The 26,040-nt window shown below is 41.9% G+C and overlaps 1 pseudogene; it reads right to left on the reverse strand.

Annotated features, from left to right (window-relative positions):
* Positions 1 to 12,222: 12,222 nt before the first annotated feature.
* Positions 12,223 to 19,498, reverse strand: LOC133634969 (uncharacterized; annotated as a pseudogene).
* Between the last annotated feature and the right edge of the window lie 6,542 nt (positions 19,499 to 26,040).

A 26,040-nucleotide genomic window follows, 5' to 3' on the forward strand; every position in this document is an offset into this window, starting at 1 on the left:
ACCCACTTTTGGGGTCGTGGACAGTTCCACAGACATCCACTAGGGGCAATGTAGAGTTATACACAGATTGGCGGGGGTGGTAGAGTGAGACCACACACATACACAAAATATCTGAAAAAAGCCAATTTTGGGGACAAGGGAGATTTTAAGACAGACACCCATATGTGAGCATGCTGAATGCAACTGAAATGAAATCTAATTGGGGACCGTGGTTTTGGTCCCCAATGGCAATGGTGTCCCACACACACACACACACACCAAAAGTGTCAAACAAAGGAAAGATTGTCCTTGCACATTATGTTCTCTTTCAAGGTATTTTTGTCCAAAGATCTTGCCCCTACTCCAGATTTGCATTTAAAAATACAAGCTGGCTGATTTTGGATGAGCTGAGCCAATTTCATCTATCTGATATTATCTGTCCCATCTTGCTAAAAGTCCTCTCTGATGGGACAGATGTGGCCACAATACAGAGTCTTCTCTTCATGATTTCAGACAGTCTTGGATATCCCACACCTCTACTTTGCCACCATGTGAGGGGGTTTGAAGATTTAGGTACAAGAGGCTCCTGCACAAAAGCACGGACCTCCAGTACTGCATCTGCCACTAGATATTTCGGCTGCTGGTCACAAGCCCAGAGATCTGCTGATCAAATTCCTGCCAAATTGCACTGTCCTGACTGGAACTTGGTGGTTGTGCTGCTGCTCCCTCTTCTTCAGCCTGCTGGTTGGGGAGGTTCACCTTTGCAGCAGCATTGCTGACATGCTGATAGGCCCTATCTGCATCCTGATCCCTGCCGAAGGCCTTCTTTTTGAACCTGGGGTCCAGTGCTGCTGCTTCAGATAGCAAAACATGTGCCTCAATTTTGTGGAACCTGCGAGCCACCTGGGTACAAATGGTGTCCACCATGACTTTCACAGGATCCATCAGGTTCACACCCCTTTGTATGTTTGCGGCTATCCTCTGTAATCCTCTTGCCAGAAGAATCACCTTCGACGCAGTGACATATCTGAGAGACAGAAAAACAAGGTTTGTGCCGGGTAGTAACAACAACAACAACAATGATATTAATGTGTAATGTTATTGTAAACATATTTCATGATGTTATTACTAATAGTAATAATACTTGTGCAATTAATAACCCTTTGCTTTAAACTAAGTGGCTACAATTAGTTCTAGTTAACTTTTTTCTTTTTGATTTAAGTGACATTGACAACCCTCACTGAGTGTTGAAGCCAGTGAACAGAAGCCTTGATTGAAGCACCTCTGAAGTCAAGTTTCCATGGCAATGACCTAGGTCAAGCCAGACAAGCAGGAGCCTAAACCTTGATTGACAGTTTTACGACTTTGTTTTGATGTGACTGTGCTAGTTAAAAAAGAAGCCTTTAAATTCACAGTATTATCAGAACACTGCAATAATAAAATTATATTCATACCCCTCTCCACTAATCTCGACGGTGACCTCCTCAAAGGGTTTTAACACCTCACCGCCCTGCTTGAGTTCCTCCCACTCCTCTTGTGTTAGGTTGGGTAGTCTTGGGTTTGTTAATGCGATGGTTGTGATGACTGCATCCTTATTTTTAAGGACACTCTGGATCATGTAGAATGTGGAATTCCATCTGGTTGGGCAGTCTTGCTTTAGACGAGCTTCTGGCAAGCCTAGCTGTATTTGGGTGGCCCGGAGTTTTTCTGTTGCAACTGTGCTCCTGTGCAGATATTCGACAATAGCCTTCACTTTGTCCAGAGTTGTTTTTATCGGAGTCATGCCACTGCTTACAATCAAGTTGAGGGTGTGGGCAAAGAAGAACAGGTGAGGCCAACCTGTGTTCTGAATTGCTTTTACCACATTGGAAGCATTGTCAGACACACAGGCAGCCACCTTGTCTGTGATGTCCCACTCCCTTGCAACTCTAACAAGATGCTCTGAGAGGTTGTCTGCTGTGTGCCTCTCACTCATTTGAAAGCAGTCCAGCAGGACAGAGACCATCTTGTAGTCATTGATGAAATGACATGTCACCGACATAAATGAACTTGTTGTTCTTGATGTCCAGCAGTCTGTGGTCAGACAGACAGCCTGGGCTCTTTTCACCTTTTCTTTGATTTTTTCATGTGTTGTTTTGTATAACTCCGGGATGATGGTTTTTGATAGAGTTTTCCTGCTTGGTAAAATGTAGTTTGGGTTTAGTTCCTTCGTAAACTGGCGGAATCCAGTGTCTTCCACTATGGAATATGGCTGTACGTCCCGTGCAATCATTTTGGCCAGCATTTCATCCAAGTGGGTCAATTGGTCTTAACACAAAATGGGCGAGTCTTGCTTGTGTTCCTCCACCTCTAGGCCTAGCAGATGCTCCTGTTGTGGCAGCAGCAACGGGACCTGGACCGGTGCTACTGGCTGCAGCAGTGCTGGTGGTTGCACTGACTGGTGTAGTAGTGGTGTCACTAGTGCTAGCTGGAGCAGTGCTGGTGCTGTTGCTGGTGTCTGTAGGAGCAGGGTCTTGTCTCACCTCTTGCAGCTGAACAGTTGGGTGTTTGGTTCTTAAATGCCAGTGAAGATTTGCTGTGGACCCACCTTTGGTTGAGAGCTTTGCTTTGCAAATGTTGCATACTGCCGCTGCCACTCAATTATATTAGCTAAGTCAAATAAACCAAAGACAGAAGACTTTGCATCATTGATTTTATTTTTCACCCCAGGTTAAAAATGTTTGATCTGTAAAGAAAAAAAAAATGTTTTAGCCTAGCCAAATACATTCCTTAAGCTTCCATAAATGTTTAACAATGGCAAGTATCAAGGTATTTTTCTGGCCCATAACAAGCAACCCTGTTCCCTGTTTCCAGTTCTGTTAATTTTCCACTGTCTAGAAAGGAAACAGATTGCGGTTCTTATAGGCACAATAACAATGCAAGATGTAAAACTAAGATAATTGAAATAAGTGGAGGAATTACGCTTTAGTCTAGTGTGACACTTACAATTAGTAGTCACAATTGTTTTGTAAAATGAATGTGTAAATAGAGTATCCTAATTTAGTTTGAGGTATTTTCATATCTAAAGTCACAGCTAAAGTGTATGTTTCCAAGCTGAATGCCACAAGACATGTTATTCTGCCACGCCAGCAGAGGGAGCACTCGTATAGGAAAGGAGGAAAATGGGAGGTGCTTGTTAGTGCTTCCTGTCTCAGTCAGGTCACACTCTGCGATGACAACGCAATCAAGCACTTTGTGTCTCGTTTTTTATTCCTATAAAACAGGTCGGTAAAGTGTGATAATATTAACACACTTGTCTCCAAGCAATTATAAGCGTTTCTGAATATAGAAATATCGAAGTATATTGTTTAAAAGTGTGTATTTGTGATGAAATTTGTAACGTTCAATAAGCAATGTCTCCCTTTGTGTGCGAGCGCGTGGTTGGGCGGGAATGGCGGCGGCAGTGGATTTGTTGAAGTTAAACTGTGATTGTTAAGAAGTTTTATAGGTATAGTCAGGTAACAATGTGTGTAATTGTAATTGATTTATAATGACAGTGACAATATAGAAAAAAGCGTTCAAGAAAGCAGCAATATTAAAAAAAGAAGCAATGTCAGGATACAGTACAAACATGTAAGATGAAGAGGTTTATTAAAGCAACAGTACCGTTAAGTGATGCTTATACGCAGAAAGATAGTGTTGGGGTATGTAACGATCAATCCTCCATATTTGTGTGGATTTGTTTTATCATTTCAAAAGTCAAGATGTAATTGTTTAACGATGTGAATGAACAAATGTAGAACTGAAATTACATTATCGAAACCATTTGGATGTGATTAAAAGCACAATAGAAATGCAAATGAGAGTAAAGAAATCAAGAAATGTTTAATAAAAGAGTCAGGTCACACCCTGCGATGACAACGCAATCAAGCACTTTGTGTCTCGTTTTTATTCCTATAAAACAGGACACACCATATCGAACACTGGGACCAGGCTACTCAGTGCGAGGCCTGCAACACTCGCAATAGTTGACTACAAGACTAATTAATCACATGACCTCTCACCTGTAGCCCTCCTTGCACTCGTCGCCGTTTTCTGTCCTGCAATCGGTCTTCTTCAGACCTTAGTGATTTAATGACAACGTACATTCACTATGAAAACATTCATGTTGGTCTGTTGACCGTGAGTAATACTGGTTTTTTTGTGATTTGTGATATTCAGGGCATGGGGAAGTTCTGCAGGAGAGCGAGACACCACCATCTCCTCATTTGCAGCATGTTTTCCTTTGAAGAAGGAAATGCAGGAAGATGTTATTATGTTGTAAAAAAATAACACCTTGTACACTAAGCATAATGTGTCACGATTTACACATACCTCTCTGAAATCACAATTGGCCCCCATTACAATGTACAGAGTGTACTGTAAGTCAAGAGGTACTAGTTAATATAATGTCAGGCGTATTCCCAAGGATACATTTTTTTCCAATACAAATTAATGTGGTTTTAATGTAGCAAGCAAACATTTTTACAGACAACAGCAGTGCTATAACATGCTGATTTGGTCTTACCATCAAAACAAACACGCCACAGTTGTTGGAGCACCCTTGCTTTGTTAGGCCCTGAAGTGTGAACAATGTATTTTAATAAAAGTATGGCAAGAATATAGTAAAAAGTTAGCAAATGCTATTATGTAATGTCTCACCTGGACATCATTCACACCAAGCTCTCTCCAGGGGCCAGAAGAGAGGCTGTGAGCAACGTGTCTGTACAAATAATAAGCTAAATAAAAGTCACTCAACTTCAATCAACTTTTGATTGAAAAGCATGCATAAACGCTTGGAACAAAGCTTGAACTGAATAAGGAAGAGGTTGGAACTTCAAATAAAAAAGTTTTCATAACGGGCTTAAACAGAACTGCCTGTCTCAAAAAAGATAAATAGTTCTGTTTCCATCTGTTTAAGGAATCAAAATAGTTGGAAAAAGGAATGGAATTTTTTAGATCAAATAAAAACAACCATTAATTAAAACAAACAAAGGACAAGTGGTTTAAAACAGAACTACCACTGTCCAGGATTATGTGAGGTGCCCTAAAAACCTGAATAGACTGGTTCTACTCTCATCTCTCCAACCGCTGCCCCAGAGGGAATCTAGGAAGAAAATCTCCCTAGCCTGTGGCCTCAGTATCTGTTAAATATTCAAATTCAAATATAACCAGTTGCAGTGAGTTGTGTAATGTTCCTGGAATCCCAACAGAGCTGACAGGCATTTAAATATAGAAAAACATTAAAATCAGCAATGAGCAACTTGTTGTGTAAAGAGAAAAAAGGAAGAAAATATAAAGGCATTTACACAGAGTGTCTAATGTCCAGGTACGAACACTGGGAGAATAATCCACTGTAGACTGGCTGCATTATCCTGTAAAAAGACAACAATAGCTGAATATTAACTGCTCAAACTTCACTCAATAGAGCAAAACTTTTAAACAAATTACCGGAAGGTGATCCATGGGGTTCCTCGATGATGGTGGGAACCAAGAGGAAATGACATAGCTGTCTGCAGCAAACAGGTTCTCTACCCGCCATAACAAAGAAAGTTTGCTCAATCTCTTACTGTCAAAATATATTGACTATTGAACTAGACTATCCAATAATTTTGAATTAAATATTTCACAGGAGCTACACTACCTTCTCAATCATTTTGAGACAAGAGTTCAGGATCTAGTAGAACACAAACACAAATTAAAGAAATATTTTGAAAAATATTACATAAACCATATCAGCACAGCATATTCTCTATGCCTACCGTTCCCTCCATGTCCCGCTGCAAACCCAGAGTCCAAAAGTCAAAGCGGGTCAGGATGATGTTATTCACCATTGCAAGGTGCTGAGTGTGACTTTTGGTCTCATCCAAGGCATGAGACAGCTAGTGGAAGAAAACAAAGTCTTTATACATGTATGATTATATGAGTGACATTCATAGATAACCACAGTGGCACAATAGTTAACTTTACCAGTTGTTCCTGGCTGTCTTGGAGTTTCTGTCCCCAGTATCCTCTGTGTGCTGAAAACTTGTGGAGACTAGGGAAGTCTCCATGAGGTCTCTGCTCAGGGGATGCAAAACAATAACAGTGCAATACTTTTTCATAACATGGTCACTACTGCCTAGTGTCCCTTGTTATATTCTTATTTTACTGTTATATTTTTATGCTCATTGTTGCTTTTTATTTTTATTCTATTGTAATATTTATCTATTTAGTTTCCATTTATACCCCCATTATTTACTTTTTACAATTTTGTACACTGCTGCTGGAATTTAAATTTTCCTGAGGGAACTCTCCTGAAGGAATCAATAAAGTACTTTATATCTATCTATCTATCTATCTATCTATCTATCTATCTAATCTATCTATCTAAATAACTAAATGTTAAAACAGGTACACACTAATCTGCACTTTACGTTATTCATTTATATTTTTAACCTACTCTACAAAATGTTAAAATAGAAAACACACAACATAATAGAAATGTTGGCACAAACCCATCCATCCATCCATCCATTTCTACCTCTTATTCCCTTCGGGGTCGCGGGGGGCGCTGGAGCCCATCTCAGCTACAATCGGGCGGAAGGCGGGGTACACCCTGGACAAGTCACCATCTCATCGCAGGGCTGTTGGCACAAACATGGTGTGTTAACAGGATTTGCAGAGGTAAAAATGACCTGTCTCCATGATTGTCACCTCTAGAGGGCAATCTGTGAGCCCTTCCTGTCACTCTTTTTATGACGCAACTTCCTGTAGTGTGGAAGCAGAGAAACTCCCCTTCCTGTTCATGTGTGGCTATGCTAAACACACGCAGAGAACCTGTCGAACAATCCTTTGCAATCCACTTGGTAAGGCTTGAAAATAAGCTTGCATTTCGATCCATCCACATTTATAATGTTATTATACAACTTTTGATCCATATATTGTGTTGTTTGAACCTTGTAGAGCAGTGTGACATCCGTGTGTAACATTCACTGACTGACATGATGATGACTGCATTATGATGATAGTATATATTTGTACCATGAATTGATTAACGTGGACCCCGACTTTAACAAGTTGAAAAACGTATTCGGGTGTTAACATTTAGTGGTCAATTGTACTGTGCAATCTACTAATAAAAGTTTCAATCAATCAATCAAAAAACATCCCTGTGTGCAGTCATTTCACTTGACCAGCGGTGAGTGAATAACAATGATGTGATGTTTTATTTGAGCCATAAGTGTTGGTGATATTTATTTTGTTCATGTTTACAGCACATGCTGGGAACGCTGTGATTATTTTTCTTTTACTGAAGTATTAGATTACTAAGTACTTTTGATTTAGTGATTGAAGGGGTAATTTTTAGTGCATCTCTCACCTGGGCTAGCAAGGGAGAGATATTTAGTACGTTTTAACCTTATATACCTCCAAGTTGCTACACAAAAGTCCCTTTTGAACTCTAATGTGAACTTTGTGCAATTCACCAACTTAAAGGTGCATTTAAATTGTATTTTTATTTTTGTATTTAAAGAAACATTTCATATATTTTTTAATATTTGAACAATTGGTAAAAATAACTATAATAAGCTTTTAACTTTTATTTTGATATTTCTTATTTTGAAAACAAATACATTGTAAACCAAAGCATTTGAGATACATGATTGGTGATTAATGATTGAGCTAATTAATGCAAGTTAAAAGTATTTAAGCTAATTTATGGTTAATTAAGAACACAGTTGAAACCAGTTTGTGTGAATAACACAAGCTATTGGGTCTTGTCTGATCTATTATTAGGTCAGGTTTTTTGATTGGGTGATTCAGGTACTATCTTCATCCCCTGGAGCACCTTGTGTGGAGAGGACGGCATCGCCCATTCCCCAGATCCATCGATCCAATTCCCAGTGCATACTGGATGGCGAGCTACCTGATAATCTGAACACTGAGGTGCAGTGTTGACGTCCCTCCCCCACGGTCTGTGCGGTAGGACAAAACTAATACAGTGCACTGTCAGCTACAGAGAAACGGGCCCCAACGAACAATTTAAACAAACTTTGGGAACTTAGACAAAAGGGTTTCTGTTCTGACTGCTTTTCTTATTCTTGTTTATTACTTTTCATATACTGCAGTTGTTGTAAATTTCTATGTGCACTCTTCAATATATTTTTGGCCATTCAACATTCCAGTTCATCGTTGTCTGTGTCATAATTGATATGCAACACTGGCTCTTAAAAGCACTAGGATCCTTCTGATACTAGTCCAGTTCGATATTTAAACCATTGACTACTACTCACCTGTTTCCTCTATTACTAGTTCGTAACTAGGGTTACACAAATCATTGTACTCTGTTTTTATTTACGACTTACACAACGTGCCAACGTTACTGGTTTTGTATCATGTGATTATTAGGTGTATTTAATCTTCTAAGTACTCTTGCTCCAGAATGCCATTAAATATTTTAGCTATTAATTAACATGGATCACAGGTCTACCAACTTCACACCTTAGTTGTCACATATTCACATCTGAAATTTGGCGATTGGCAGCGGCTGACTAAAGTGTTCGGGTCACGGTACCGGTTTTATTTGGCAGACTTCTAATACCATCTGTGATTAAGTATTTATCGGCACACCAGTTGTAGGGATCTGCCTATTTATTTATTATGTTTTCTATAGGGGAGAAAGAGACAAGGAGGGCGCAATCAATTCATGCACATACATTAGCAGCAGCAATTTCACTCTCTGTTCTCCAGAGCAAACCACATGACAAAAAGGGAGAACATAAACCAGTGATGTAGATAAACTTAAAGGGTGGGAGATTGGAAATTTTTTTCAACCAACTTAGAAAAAGAGTTCTTACACATTTTGAGTTTCCAACAACACTCGGACAGAACATAAAATGTACATACAGTATATTCGCCAAAACAATATCAAGCAGGCTTTGAGAATGTTTACACGCAAAAATAAATACAACATGCAAAGCACACTTCTACACATTTGAGAATATTTACATTTGTTGTTGTTATAATATATGTGTCACTGATGTACAATATATAGAAAGACAGATGGTTGTGATATGTGCACCTTTGTTTGCCTGCAGCCATATTAGATATGCTTGATCAGACTCAGCCTGAGAACAGCTTCATTCAACATTAACCTGCTTATCAGTCAATGTTCTCTCCTGCCTCCCGAACATCCAGCAGCTGTAAGGTCTGCTCATGAAATCCTGACAGGATCTGGCCAAATAATGTGATCATCCATGCAAGGAAGCACGTAGACACATCAGCATCAAGGGTTGGAATTGGGGGTTAAATCACCAAAAAATTATTCCCGGGCGCGGCTACGCTGCTGCCCACTGCTCCCCTCACCTCCCAGGGGGTGATCAAGGGGATGGGTCAAATGCAGAGGACAAATTTCACCACACCTAGTGTGTGTGTGACAATCATTGGTACTTTAACTTTTAACATGCACATGCAGAGCCACCTGTCTGTTGCACACGTGCAGCATCACAGGAACTATAACTCAAGGTTTGAGAACACTGAAAACAACAAAAATACATATTTCTGATAATTGACAAAACATAAGATAAAATTAAAGCTGCAAGCAGCGATGGACGGACCGAGTATTTAAACATGTACATACAACAAATTACTTACCATGAACCTGAAAGAGTTCATGGTAAGTTTATGTATTGTTTGTATTGTGTGCAATACAAACAATACATACTATACTATACAATACATAAAACATGGACAGGTAGGATCATTGGTTTCCCCAGGTGAACCTGGGTACTGACAGGAGACGTGACGTGAACGCTTATCCACTGTCCCCCATACAAACAAGACATGCAAACAACAGTCCCTGAGAGTATAAACATGTACAGGTAGGATCATTGGTTTCCCCAGGTGAACCTGGGTACTGACAAGGGACGCGACGTGAACGCTGATCCATTGTCCCCCAGACAAACAAGACATACAAATATCAAACAAGGGTCATAGCAAGGACTGTGGTGAGGTTTGTTTTTCCGGGATTCAAAGGAAGGTGACAGGATGTGGCGTGATGGTAAATACATAATTTAGTTTATCTATAAAAAAGGGTGCAAACAAAAGGCACGCACAAGGCGGAGACGAACAAAACTAACACTTACACTCAACTATGGACATGAAAGAAAAGTCGCTAACTGTGGCTATGAATAAACAAAAAAAACTTACTTGTTAAGTAAGAAAAACCAGGCTTAAATAATGACATGATTGAGACAGGTGCGTGTGTCCAAAACGTGAGACAGGTGAAACTAATGAGTTGACATGGAAACAAAACAAGAGGGTGAAAAAACAGGAACCAGTGGCGTTTTAAACAAACAGAACATAACTTAACAAAACATGATCACAAGACATGACAACAAGACATACAAACACCAAACAAAACGTCGAGGGTTCATTGAGTCACAGAATGCGCCAGTTCCACTCATACCGGCATTGTCGCGGCGGAGCTCAACTGAACTGAGAAAGGAACGAATCAGTTCATGAAGTGATTCAGTTCAGTATGTTCACTCAAAAGATTCGCTCGTTCGAACAAATCGTTCGCGAACGACACAACATCACTTTGAGGAGAGATGTTTCAACTTTTGTTTGAAAGCATTAACTGAGCTGATCATATTGATCACTGTTTTGTCTTTTCCTTGCAGCTCTAGATTAAGCTCATTCAACATGTTGGCCAGATCGGTTAAAAATACCAAGTGTAACAGCCACTGACTGTCATTTAGTTGCATGTATTCTGCATGTCCAGCTACACGGAAAAAACTCTTTAATCTCTGGACAAAGCTCTCGAAATCTTTGCAGGAATTTCCCTCGACTAAGCCATCTCACGTCAGTGTGCAGCAACAACTCAGAGTGGTTGCAGTCAGCCTTCTCCAGATGTGCACGAAATAACCGTCTTTGAAGAGATCTGGCGCGAATAGAACAGGCGATCTTCGTTGCAACATCAATGATCTCCTTCATGTTGAGCATTTTAGCGCATAACGCTTGTTGGTGGATTATGCAATGGTAATTTAGGAAGTCCGGGAAATCATCGTCCTGCCTGCACTTGGCAATAAATCCATTCAAGCGGCCAACCATTGCGGGAGCTCCATCTGGGTGATGGACATCAGTTTGAGTTTTCTCCATAAAGTTTTTAAACGATTGAAATATGTCCTCTCCTCGCGTCTGTTCTTTCATGGGCAGTACTGTTAATAGTTCTTCTTTTGTAGTGATATCACTAAACACCATACGAATGAAAATGCACATCTGGGCTGTGTCACTCACGTCCGTAGATTCGTCCAACTGCAGTGAGAAACACTCGCAATCTCCGATGTCCGTCCAAAGTTGCTGGGTTAAATCCTCAGCCATGGCTTCACAGCGCCATGTAACTGTACTTCTTGACAGCTGGAGAGCTTTGATCAAAGATAATATTTCTGCCTTATTTTTAAAGTCTCGGAACAATGAGTCAGCTGCTTCAACAAATGCCTCCTTTACCATCTCTCCGTCTGCGAAGGACTTCTTGTTATTAACGATGATGTGACTCACCCGGAACAATGCTTCGGTGGCGGCTTTCGCTTTTAAAGTTTGTTGTGTGAAAAATGACTGCTGTTCGGACAACTAGGATTTCAGTTCCTTCACCTTTCTCTTTCTCAGCTCGCTTTTCAGCAGGAAGTCGATGTCGTATTTTCCATGAATAGTCCGAAAATGCCGCTCCACATTTCCCTTCTTTGGTATTGCGATGGCAGACTGGCAGATGAGGCAAACGCACTTCGAAAATGTCATCGTCAAAAAAAAGTCCTCCTCCCATTCCGTATGAAAGTGATACTTTTTTGTCTTCTTACTTGGTCCAGCTCCCCCACTCATTTTTATACCCTTTCTTAGGTTCAAGAGAAAAAACAGAGGGCTGAAAATTAGTGGTAACTCGCTGACAAGCTTGTTAGTTTTGCTGCACTGAGCGCCGTTGTTTGCGCATGCGCAGTGACCTAAGTGTCAGAAAAACACAGATGTCCTCTGACTGGCTGCCCTGTTTATCAATCAAAAAACGGGATGGATGATAGGCTGGCGTCAATTTTTTATTTTTATTTTTTTAATGTAATGCAAATGTTTAATTTTTTTTTAATGTAATGCAAATTTTTTTTAAGGTAATGCGATCTACCAATACTACCTTTGTGATCGACTGGTAGATCGCGATCGACGTACTGAGCACCCCTGTTCTAGATCTCTAATCTCAGATCATTTGACATCATTGCTGCTGTAACACAAGGCTCGAGGACGACTGTGGAAAGTGTATCCCTCTATTTGGACGCAGTCTGTTGAGGATTGTACACTGAGCCACGTCTCTGTGACAGCAATACAGTTAGGCTGTAAATGCTGTGTGCAAGACACCAAATGAGTGGTGTAACTTAAATTTTGAACATTCATTAAATACAAAGATGAACTGTGAGTTTCTAATGAAGGCTGTGGCTGTTCAGTTAGAAATGGGGGCATGCTATCCAATGCCTCCTTGCAGTGTCCTTGCAGTAAATGGCCTTTTCCTCAAAATCTCTAATCACAAGGCCGGACATATCCCTAACACGGCTGAGGGTGACATACGCCTGCCTAGCTGCAAAAACCTTGCCTAAACACACAACAGCCTCCTCTATAGTTAGACCTTGCACTTTGTGAACAGTGCAGGCCCACGCAAGTTTAAGAGGAAACTGACGACGCAAACCGCCGCGTTTTGTCGCCGAATCTTCCACGGGATAAATGGCGGGCATTCTACTGCAGCATGGGAACGTTGCTTCCTCCTTTGTGAGCCTATTTTTGGATCGTCAAATTTCACATAGACTGCGAGGGGGAAGTCTTTATCTGCTCCAAATTGAATATAAGTCACCGTTCCACATGCGCCATTGACCAGACCGTCTGCCACGTCAACATTTTTGCAAAGCATTACACGTGCTTTCGGAGCCAAACACAAACTCTTGGCCAAACACGTGTACGATGTTTTGCTGTGATGCCCGACTATGCGCTTTAATTCACCCGACTTCCTACTGTTAATAAAATCTTGGGCATCGTTTGTAACATAATCTGGACAAGTTGTGAATAACCGCTCCGGATAATGCGCGCTGGTTTGCATGTACGTGGGATAAATATGCAAAGCTGTGCTCTCTTCTCCCGTCTCCCGGGACTTGGGGATATCTACGTCGCTTTTCAATCAGGGGGTTTGCTTTGACCGAACTTTAAGTCTATTTAGCAGCTCAGAAAATACACTATCTTTTTGCCTCACAATTGTTTTTAGTGCTACATTTGTAAAATGACACTAGAGGTCCACACCCACCTGACTGGTGTACAGCGGCCTCCCTTTAACGAGTGGCAACTGATAAAAGTCACTGACAGCTACAACACTAAAGTTGCCAAATGGAGAAAAGTCCCCCGTCTGTTTAATTTGCCTTAACCGGCCATGCACATAAGCTAAAAGATGATGATCTACCATACTGATTTCGTCAATGATTAGAATTTGTAGGTGACCAAATTGAGCCCTCAAGGAGTTTATCTTATCTTCCCCCAGAAGGATATACGGTAAACTAACCTGTATGCCAATACTGAAGGTGTGGTGAATTGTGGCTTCATGTAAACTGTATGCAGCTATACCTGTGGGAGCAGTTAAGAGTACGCAGGTTTCATCTGGTTGGTACAGACGCGACAATAGTCTCCCTGCCTCGTACTGGATAGCTCTAATCAAATGGCTTTTTCCAGTACCTGCCTTACCAGTTACGAACACATGGAAAGGGTCTGGGTTTTTTCCCATCACCTTTTCTAGGCACCATTTCCTAATCCTATCCAAAATGCTCCTCTGCGTCTCATTGAGAGAATGGACCAGAGCTAAACCCTCCCTTCTAGACAAAATGTTGGTGTTTCTCTCGATTGTAGCTACTTGTTTACCACCAACAAACAAATCGGGGACATTTTCCTCCGATTGAACTAGCTGCTCGTCACTAATTTCCCCCTGCTGCTGCTGCCGCCTCTCCTCTAAACAGTCCATGTGTTCGATTTGCTATTCAGGACAAAGGTCCCTCCACGCATCCTCATCGACATTAGGACCTAACAGATCCGCAAGCTCCTGCGCATGCTCTAATCGAGGACAGTCCACTTCAAACTTTGCCCTGTTTTCATCGACGACGTCTCGCACTGACAGCTCGGTCCCGCCAGCCAACGTCACATTACCTTCGTCGTGGAACTGTTTGTAGAACTCAAAGCCTTCCGGCTTGAGTTCCAAATCAGTTCTATAAGGAAGGAACAACTGCAGCAAACTCTGAAAGTGGGCTTCCTCCTGTTTTTCTAATTTAAACCGCATGTAGCGAACGACGGCAAACTGAGTTTGTGTTCTCCGCAAGATGAACCCTAAACCCCCTTGAAGTGCAATTTTATGGTCCAAGTTTTCATTCTGGCTGAGAACACGATACTCCGAACAAAACGTGGCTATGCACATATCGTCAAATACGACACTGTCGGGCCTGTTCTGATACCTCTCGACAACACTTGTCATCCACATGTTTTCTGACCTAAGACCCTCTGAGGAAGCCCTTTGCAACAACACACTGAGGAGTAAACTCATCCGCACAATGTTATTCCCTGTTGGAATAAACACAACCTTCCTGGAACATTATTTCAAATGCATGCTCATTAGCCTATATACTGCCTCCTGAGCACATACATTTCTGTTGTGTAAATATACACTGCCCAGTTTATTTAAAGCCTCTTTAGCAGAGAGATTTCCTAGTTTATTTGCTTCATTAAGGGCATTGCTCAATAACAGACCAATTTCATTCTCTGCTTTTGTGATGTACTTTATTATGTATATGATGACTGCGTAGGCGTCAGTGACAAAGCTAATGTCCATGTTAGCGTTCCAACACTTCAATAGATTCCTATTATACTGGTTAACCCAGGTATCGTTTACCCGTCGCCTATAAACCACCTTATTCTTAGTCTCCAGCCGCCAATAAGCGAGCTCAAAGACTTCCTGGTTGATGCCCACACTGGCAAACAACTCTTCTACGCTACCAAAAGGCTCCTCCCTCTCCATGGCATCCAGTACTTTCTCCATAAACATCTGCGCAACCTCCTTTCGCATCTTCTTGTCCTTATCCAAACAGGTGCACTTTGGCCTGTCTTCTGAAAGGCACTCACCCTCTGTCCCCGTTCCCTTTTTAGGACAAACACATTCTGGAATTTTGCAGATGAACGTGCGTGCAGAGACGGGTTTTGGAAAATTGAAACGGCATTTGGTTTTATTTTTACGACATGACTTTGAATGCCGTTTCGAATGCGTTTGCACTGATGACACAACTTCCGATAGTGTGTCATCGTCAGAGGGTAGCTCACATGTCACATATTTATCAATAAACTCTGCAACTTCTAAATTGGTGTTTTTATAAAATTGGGGAGCTCCCTCAATCCAAAACAGCGCATGAACATGGGGGGACCCACGCTGCTGGAACTCAATGCAATAAAAGTGATCTAAAATCTTGCCAATTGGGTGAGACGGGGACATGAGTACTTCCTTCAGAAAACAGTGCCACCTGTAGTCAAACATCCTCGCGGGTGTGACCGGGTTGCGACGCAACAGCTCGCACCTATCGGCCCACTCTAACTGTTCTACTGTCTGCTGTCTGCCTTCCTGTCTCAGGATGCTGGCAAGGAGATTCTGCCAGCGCAAATCAGCAGACGAAAAGGAGCAGAACCATGTTGGAATCCCCAATTGGCGGACACAAGCCAAAAGGTCTTTCTGAACCTAAGACAAAAAAGCTGGCGTCCCGCGAATGGGCCGAAGGAAACGAAAACCGTCATCGAACTGTAGCAACCGCTTCAGAGACTCGTCGTCTTTGAGCATGTCCGGCAAAATCCGCTGAGAATGCTGACCCCCCTTACCTTTACGAGTGGCGACCGAAATGCTACTTATGACTTGGTCCAATTCGGACATATACTGGCTAAAGAATATATATTCCACGTTGTGCGCAAAACGGCCGTCGGCATGCATTACCCGGTTATTAAAATAGCGCGACAATGTTATACGATGTGCGCGGTCGGCGTGGAATGTATTTCTGCTGGTCGGAAACAGCGCAGGGAAACACTTGGCCTCATTTAATTTGTCAGAAAGCATTCTAACCGGTCTATTACCTTCCGCGGGGGCCAGACATACAACATCCTTAAAATAGTGATCTAATGCTTCCTGACCGATATCAACAGGCATGAGACAAGTGTCCTGAAACATGCAGTGCTGTTGTCTGTCATGTAACATTTCATCTTGCGCAATGTCTTCGGATTCCTCTTCTGGGCCACCTTTCTGCTCTACAGCTTCATCCTCACTGGACTGTGGGTCAACAACAACCTGGTCACCCTGACCATCCTCTACAACAACCTCTTCCTCCCTACAAAAATCATTTGACCATTCCTCGTTGAACTCAATGTCTTTATACAAGACATTGGTTCTCTTTAAGTACTCTATAGCACGCCTGACACGCCACGAGTCAACAAATTGATACTCGTAGTGTCCTTCGTAAGTCAACTTCCGCTTTAACTTAACTTGAAGCAGAGACCCCTCCGTACTGGACCGCGGCAACACATTGGTGGTTTGTACAATGTTGGCCGGAACACAAGTAACGGGCCCATGTACACCATTCTGACCACCCTTCGGCAACGCCACCGCCTTCATAAAAGGGATGCGTAAAGCAATCAGGTGCTGCTCTAAGCTAATCAGACATCCCAGTTCTGGAGGAATGGGGTGTACAGCTAAGTTGTTGTTCCAACATTCAGCTGGGATTTGACATTTACTGATCTTACCATGACAACTAAAGCAAATCCACAACTGACCTCTGGACACAACAATGGGACAGGGCTCAACACACTTATCATCACAACTATGCAGATAATGCTCACTAATGCAATTATTTGCAATGCCAGCCGTTGCTAAACATGCTGCATATACTTCCCTCTCACAGTGCAGCACCTGATATTTAAACAGCAGCCTATGACAAACACTACACACGAAATCCGGTCCGTGTCTAACCTTATCCAAAAAACTATCCACGACAAAACCAAAATCTACAGACCTCTCCAGCCTCTGCTTCCGACTCAGCTGTACACTAGCTTTCACTTGCTGCCTGTGTTCTAAATGATCCCTGTACTTCCCTACACTGCGTGCTTTAACCCTGTCTCTGTGCTCCAAGCTATATCTGTATTTCTCTACACTTCGTGATGTATAGCTCTCCCTGAAGTTCAAGTCCTCACTATACATTTTCCTATAAAGCAGGGCACGTTTCTCTTGACGTCTAACATTAATTCTATCTTGCTGTCCTTGCAGTCTTTCCTTACGCTTTAAATACTTTGTCGCACTAAAATCCCTACTTATTGTACTGCCCTCTACAACATCTTTACCTGAATCTAGACAATCTATCCCATCTACTGCCTCCATCTTTCACTGAAGACCTAGTGCTACAGCCTATATCCCAGCCTAATTTACAATAACCATGACAACTTTGCAGTCCAGGCTTTAAAACACAAACAACGTAGTCAAAATGCTGGCCCCTGACATTCTCCAAGTAAATGCAGTCCGCTGACAAACACTTACTGCTGCAACGATACTTTAGCCAACGACAATCATGAAATGTAAAAATGTCAATGCCTAAATAATCTGCAGTGGCCTGGATTTCAACCTCTGTGGCCCAAGTCTTGACACACTTCATCCTGGACTGCTTGATGTACTCTAAAAGTGACATATCGCTCCTCAAAAGACCCCGATACCTAGCGTCATTCTTTTCTAGCTGTCTAGAGCAGGGGTCACCAACCTTTTTGAACCCAAGGGCTACTTCTTGGGTACTGGTTAATGCGAAGGGCTACCAGTTTGATACACACTTAAATAAATTGCCAGAAATAGCCAATTTGCTCAATTTACCTTTAACTCTATGTTATTATTAATAATTAATGATATTTATCTTTGTGGAAACACTGATCATCTTAATGATTTCTCACAATAAATATATATAGAAACAGATAAATATCAATATGCAACACTTTATTTTTATATTTTCTCTAAGTGCACATTTTTCAAATTGAACATTTTCAAATGATCACTTCTTAAACAGTCTTGTGAAATCACAATATCCCATTTTAAGTAGCTAGCCACTGAAATTTTTTAACAAATCATGAATTACTTTGCACCATGTTTGTACAAATAATAACTCATGTAAAATACAAAGGTCAACTCTCCAATTTTTAAATAAATCATGTCACACTTTGAACTGATACCAAATCTGTTATCTGTTTCTTTGTCAGTTAGTGGGAAGCCTGGCATTGCATGCTGTTAACTAGTGTGTTGTACTCTGGTGTGTAACTTGACACTGCAACTCTGAGTGAGTCTTGCAGATGTGCATCAGTGAGGCGTGTTCTGTGTTTGTTCTTGATAAAGTTCATGTCAGAAAAGGCTGACTCACAAAGATAAGTTGAACCAAACAGGCTTGCAACCTTCATAGCTGCTGCGCATACACCACTGTACTTTTCTGTGTCAACAAGGCACCAAAAGTTTGGTGCAGCCTGGTGGGCTTTGAGGTGGAGGTCATTTTGCAGTGTTACAATTTCCATCTCCACCTGTTCAGCATCCAGGCTGAATGTTGCACTTAACTGCTCAGCAATGCATGATATGTCCACGTTCATGAAAGGATTACAAATGAACGACACACATGGCTCAAGCTGATCCAGGTCACAAAACCTGTTCTCAAACTCTTGCCCAACTCTGTTTATGACCTGAGAGTACTTTTTTGCAACTTTGTCAAAAGCCTCAGATGCAGAAGCATTGTCTTTCAGCACCATCTGCACAGAGGGAAAGTGCAGCACTTTTTTTCTCTGTAAATGTACAGAGAACAGGTTCATCTTAGCTTTAAATGCATTTAAAGCACAAAAAACGTTGCAAAATTCGTCCCCTGCTGAGCCATCGGATTTCTGTGTGTAGTAGCAGGTCACCATATTCAGCTGACAGCTCCTCCAAAAGTACCTTGAATGTTCTGTGCTGTTTAGCTCTGGAGCGGATGCTGTTTATGATCTTTACGACGGGAGTCATTACGTGCTCAAAGCAGATCACTTTTGCACATAAGGCCTGCTGGTGTGTGATGCAGTGGTACTGCAGAAAGTTTGGGAACTCTGGGTCAGCTTTACAGTGAGCAACAAATCCTGTGTGTCGGCCGATCATAGCAGGAGCCCCATCCGTAGTCACTGATACCAGCTTTTCTAGCGGCACCTTTTTTCCCACCAAAAACTCCTTCACTGCGTTATAAATGTCAACTCCCCTCGTAGTTGTCTTCAGTGGCAGTAGTGTCAGAAGTTCTTCTTTTGTGGAGAAATCATCAAACACCATCCGGATAAAGACCATCAGCTGCGCCGTACTGCTGCGGTCCACCGACTCGTCACACTGGATGCTGAACCACCGGCACCTCGCCAAATCACGGTCCAGCTGATCGGTCAAGTTCCCAGACATCGCCGACACTCTTCTTACCATTGTAGTTGCCCCGAGTTGAACATCGGAGAGACTGGAGAGTACATCGGTTCCATACTTCTCGTCTTCAAGCACAGTTTTAGCAATTATCATCATTGCTTCTTTGACAACCTCCCCGTCTGTAAATGCCTTCTTTTTCTTCATCAAGAATTGCGCAGCTCTAAACGAGGCTTCGGTTGCTTTGTGGGAGTTTTTAACCGGTCTAGTGAAAAAAGACTGCTGTTTGCACAAAGCTGCCTTTAACTCGCGGGCTTTTTCTGCGCGCAGTGCACTGCCTGGTGGGTAGTTAGCATAGCTTGTGTGACACATAGTGAAATGTCTCTCCACATTGTGCCGCTTTGCTATTGCCACAGTTGCCCCGCAAATTAAACACACGCAGGATCCTTTCATAGTGGTAAAAAAAACCTCTACCTCCCATTCATCGTGAAAAATATATGTTTTCTTTCTTTTTTCTGACATTTTTTGGGGTAACTCTTCTCATATTCGCTGCGTTAGCTTGTTTGTAAGAGCGCAACAAACGCTACGTTTTGGTCATGCGCACAATACTGACCTTTGAACTATACTAGGTCAGAGTTAATTTATATTAAACACAAAACACTTTACATTTTAAGTGTTTGTTTGTTTATATATATATATATATATATATATATACATATATATATATATATATATATATATATATAAATGATAAATGGGTTATACTTGTATAGCGCTTTTCTACCTTCAAGGTACTCAAAGCGCTTTGACAGTATTTCCACATTCACCCATTCACACACACATTCACACACTGATGGCGGGAGCTGCCATGCAAGGCGCTAACCAGCAGCCATCAGAGGCAAAGGGTGAAGTGTCTTGCCCAAGGACACAACGGACGTGACTAGGAAGGTAGAAGGTGGGGATTGAATCCCAGTAACCAGCAACACTCCGATTGCTGGCACAGCCACTCTACCAACTTCGCCACGCCGTCTATATATATATATATATATATATATATATATATATATATATATATATATATATATATATATATATATATATATATATATATATATATTGTCATTTGTAAGTTACATGTAAGTGTGATTTAAACAATAATAGCTAAATAAATAAATCTATATACGTATATATATAAAAAATGGGTATTTCTGTCTGTCATTCCGTCGTACATTTTTTTTCCTTTTACGGAAGGTTTTTTGTAGAGAATAAATGATGAAAAAACACTTAATTGAATGGTTTAAAAGAGGAGAAAACACGAAAAAAATGAAAATTAAATTTTGATACATAGTTTATCTTCAATTTCGACTCTTTAAAATTCAAAATTCAACCGAAAAAAAGAAGAGAAAAACTAGCTAATTCGAATCTTTTTGAAAAAATTCAAAAAAGAATTTATGGAACATCATTAGTAATTTTTCCTGATTAAGATTAATTTTAGAATTTTGATGACATGTTTTAAATAGGTTAAAATCCAATCTGCACTTTGTTAGAATAATAAGAATTAAAGTAAGAATTACAATTTATTAATTATTCTTTACAATAAAAAAAATAATTTACTTGAACATTGATTTAAATTGTCAGGAAAGAAGAGGAAGGAATTTAAAAGGTAAATGTATATGAGTTTAAAAATCCTAAAATCATTTTTAAGGTTGTATTTTTTTCTCTAAAATTGTCTTTCTGACAGTTATAAGAAGCAAAGTAAAAAAATAAATGGGAACGACGCCGCAATCAGCATAAGGTGCGTGGAGCGCGCAGCTGTGGACAGTGCAATCGCCCTCTCGGACCGTATAAAAGGGCGAGAGACGTGGACATCAAGGGAGGAGACGGAGAAAGAAGGGGAAGGGAGGAAACCATCCTCTGCTGCCACGCAAACGACGGCGATGTGCTGCTGAAAAGCAGACGGCGGACGGGAGGAAACCATTCATGTGCTCACGTGAGAAAAAAGGCAGCTGCTGTAAAGCAGCAAAAGACTCTGTGATTGAAATAATAAAGAAGTCTAAACCATCTGACAATGTCTTCCCTGGATCGTCCTGAGAACCCGCGCGACAGTTAGGACTGTCACACTAGTAAATAAATAAAATTTAAAAAATAGAGGCAGCTCACTGGTAAGTGCTGCTATTTGAGCTATTTTATAAAACCGGCCGGCGGGCGACTCATCTGGCCCGCGGGCGCTGCGTTGGTGACTCCTGGTCTAGAGGCTGCCAGTCTAATCTTACGATGGTTCTTCTGTGAACCACTGACAGCCTGAGAAACAGCTCTAAAAAAGCAGTTCCCATCCGGAACTATTTTCTCGCTAAGGCAGGGAACACCTAAGTAGCCCACCTCTCTATGCACCAGACCACCGACTTTCATAAAATCTACTTTTAATTGACTACACAAAGCTCTGCAAACGTCATCACCGAGGGGACGGAAAAACAGTTTCTCACTCTTTGATGCAGCGATAAACACTACATCAGAGTTGACTGTAACGCTATCAAAACGCTTGGATTGTTTTGACTTGCGTTCACGGGAAAAAATCTTACGCTTTTTGCCATCAGTGGCAACAAATTCTGCTGTTGAGCCACTGCTAACTCACTTAAAAAAGTGAGAACAGATGCGCCAGACAGTGCTGGGCTCGCTTTAACACCAGCCCAACTCTGACACACAGATGGGGCTGCAAAATCTTTTTCAAGGTCACTAAATCCAGGTGCCGGAGCAGTGCTCATCTCTATGAAGCCACTCTCCACAGGAACACCGGATTGTGCGTGGCTCACAACTGGACCTGCATCACTGTCAAACAAGGAGGTGGTGGCACAAACATCATTGATGTCACTACGCTCAGGTGCTGCAGCAGTGTTCATCTCAAAGATGCAACTCTCTACAGAAGCTCCAGACAACGCTGGACTTGCACCTACACTAACCCTAACGCCACACAGCTCAAAAGGCTTCAGCCCTGAACAAAGAGCGTCAGCCAAACAACAGATGTAGTGATGCAGGTAGTCTAAACAGGAAAAGTGCAGTATTACACTGGTACCGTTGTCATCTAGCAGGCCACACCTACTACGAGAGTGACTGCCGACCACAGCAAACTGTCCATCCTCACAGATGATGGCAGATGTATACGTTTCCAGTGTCAGCAGACACGTGCGGTACTGCCTGAAAACTCCCTCTAATCCATTACGCAGAGTCACAAAGGGACCGTTTTCCTGCTCAACACCCACAGCACCTGATGCTGGGTGTTGACTAAAATGGAAACTAAACAACTGCCTGTCAATAGCTACATTACTAGGTAGATCTGGCACTGACAAAAGATGCGACAGATGGGTAAAAATACCCAGGTTGCGCATACTACTGTACAATTCATCGCCGTAACACAGGATGCGATCAAGATCCTGTGTCTCCCACGAAAACACGCTTTTCACCACATGCTTAGCTATACTACTTGAAGCAATGGCCATGCATTGCATCCCTCCATAACTAAACCTGCTATCCCCCTGGTGAAAAGACCCGCGCACAACCTTAGCTAACCTAATTCCCCGACAATCCCTCTCGACCATTGCCACACGACCGCAGACAGACTGAGGTTCACTAACACTAACACTAGGGAGCGGAAAAGAAGCAACCTTATCTGTGAAGACCTGCAGCGGCACTTGGGCTTCCTCCTGGACATCACCCAGGCAGCCCGGGGTAGACTCCCGGTATGGGTGCCCCGCTCCATCTTTCACTGAAGACCTAGTGCTACAGCCTATATCCCTGCCTAATTTACAATATCCATGACAACTTTGCAGTCCAGGCTTTAAAACACAAACAACGTAGTCAAAATGCTGGCCCCCGACATTCTCCAAATAAATGCAGTCCGCTGACAAACACTTACTGCTGCAACGATACTTTAGCCAACGACCATCATGAAATGTAAAAATGTCAATGCCTAAATAATCTGCAGTGGCCTGGATTTCAACCTCTGTGGCCCAAGTCTTGACACACTTCATCCTGGACTGCTTGATGTACTCTAAAAGTGACATGTCGCTCCTCAAAAGACCCCGATACCTAGCGTTATTCTTTTCTAGCTGTCTAGAGGCTGCCAGTCTAATCTTACGATGGTTCTTCTGTGAACCACTGACAGCCTGAGAAACAGCTCTGAAAAAGCAGTTCCCATCCGGAACAATTTTCTCCCTAAGGCAGGGAACACCTAAGTAGCCCACCTCTCTATGCACCAGACCACTGACTTTCATAAAATGTACTTTTAATTGACTACACAAAGCCCTACAAACGTCATCACCGAGGGACGGAAAAACAGTTTCTCACTCTCTGATGCAGCGATAAACACTACATCAGAGTTGACTGTAACGCTATCAAAACGCTTGGATTGTTTTGACTTGCATTCACGGGAAAAAATCTTACGCTTTTTGCCATCAGTGGCAACAAATTGTGCTGTTGAGCCACTGCTAACTTCACTTAAAAAAGTGAGAACAGATGCGCCAGACAGTGCTGGGCTCGCTTTAACACCAGCCCAACTCTGACACACAGATGGGGCTGCAAAAATGTTTTCAAGGTCACTAAATCCAGGTGCCGGAGCAGTGCTCATCTCTATGAAGCCACTCTCCACAGGAACACCGGATTGTGCGTGGCTCACAGCTGGACCTGCATCACTCTCAAACAAGGAGGTGGTGGCACAAACATCATTGATGTCACTATGCTCAGGTGCTGCAGCAGTGTTCATCTCAAAGATGCAACTCTCTACAGAAGCTCCAGACAACGCTGGACTTGCACCTACACTAACCCTAACGCCACACAGCTCAAAAGGCTTCGGCCCTGAACAGAGAGCGTCAGCCAAACAACAGATGTAGTGATGCAGGTCATCTAAACAGGAAAAGTGCAGTATTACACTGGTACCGTTGTGATCTAGGAGGCCACAGCTACTACGAGAGTGACTGTCGACCACAGCAAACTGTCCATCCTCACAGATGATGGCAGATGTATACGTTTCCAGTGTCAGCAGACACATCCATGTACTGCCTGAAAACTCCCTCTAATCCATTACGCAGAGTCACAAAGGGACCATTTTCCTGCTCAACACCCACAGCACCTGATGCCGGGTGTTGACTAAAATGAAAACTAAACAACTGCTCGTCAATAACTACATTACTAGGTAGATCCGGCATGGACAAAAACTGAGAGGGATGGGTAAAAATACCCAGGTTGCGCATACTACTGTAAAATTCATCGCCTGAATACAGGATGCGATCGAGATCCTGTGTCTCCCACGAAAACACACTTTTCACCACATGCTTAGCTATACTAGTTGAAGCAATGGCCATGCATTGCTTCCCTCCGTAACTAAACCTGCTATCCCCCTGGTGAAAAGACCCGCGCACAACCTTAGCTAAGCTAATTCCCAGACGATCCCTCTCGACCATTGCCACACGACCGCAGACAGACTGAGGTTACCTAACTCTACCACTATCACTAAGAAGCAACCTTATCTGTGAAGACCTGCAGCGGCACAATATTTAATGTGACGTAATTGGAGCCGTGAATAGGTCAGTAATTTATAATGACATTGATTGTGATTCATTATTATTTTTTAAAGAAAGAAACAGCCTACATGGCAGCTTTGTGTGATTAGAGTAAACATTGCTACCTTTTCTTGTTACATTTCACCTGTTTGCTCTTTAAATACCACTTATGTTTTGTTTTTTTTCTCCAATCTCTTTTTTAAAATGTGCCGTGGGGCCGTTAAAAAATGACCTGAGGGCCGCACTTTGGACACCCCTGCTATAAAGCATATGATAAGCTGTTCAAAACTTACGAGCGACGAACTCGGGGACAGGAGGCATAGGGGTCCGTGACTGCCGCTCTGCCATCTTCCTCCAAAAACCAGCAGATGCAGTGATGCAGTCCATCTAAACAGGAAAAGTGCAGTATTACACTGTTACCGTTGTGATGTACCCAAAAAATTGGCACTTAGTTTATTTTATTTTATGTATACAGAATGAGAAAATATTCTAAGCAAACCATAGCCGGAGACTGTGGCAACTTTCCTAAATATTTCAGCCAACTCGTTAAGAGACATGCTCCACACACTCCAATAAAACATTCACTGTTTTTATTTTGATGACAGTGACAACTAAATATAATCAAAACTAGGCTTATACTTAGCATAAGTTAACATCAAAAAGCTGTCAAAAAACATGACTGTTTTAGCTGTTTAATCAGCAACACCTGTCACTCACTCCTTTATTTAGTTTTTTCTTGTAAGGAAGCCTCATCTTATAAAAATGTGCACTGTTAAAGTACATCATAAACTATAGAGCCGTTGGTTATTTCATTATACATAATGTATTATCATAAATAAAAAAGTAACAAACAGAAAAAACGGCTCTAAAATACAGACAGCGGCCCACAGCAACACATTACCTTTCCCTCGTCTCCAAGCCTGGGCCACGTCCGGGGATCCAGGCAGTCCGTCCGAGGGGAAGGAAGCGCAGGACGAAGAAAATCTCCCTAGCCTGTGGCCTCAGTATCTGTTAAATATTCAAATTCAAATATAA

This window comes from Entelurus aequoreus, linkage group LG19, assembly GCF_033978785.1.
Source record: "Entelurus aequoreus isolate RoL-2023_Sb linkage group LG19, RoL_Eaeq_v1.1, whole genome shotgun sequence".
Taxonomy (NCBI): Eukaryota; Metazoa; Chordata; class Actinopteri; order Syngnathiformes; family Syngnathidae; genus Entelurus; species Entelurus aequoreus.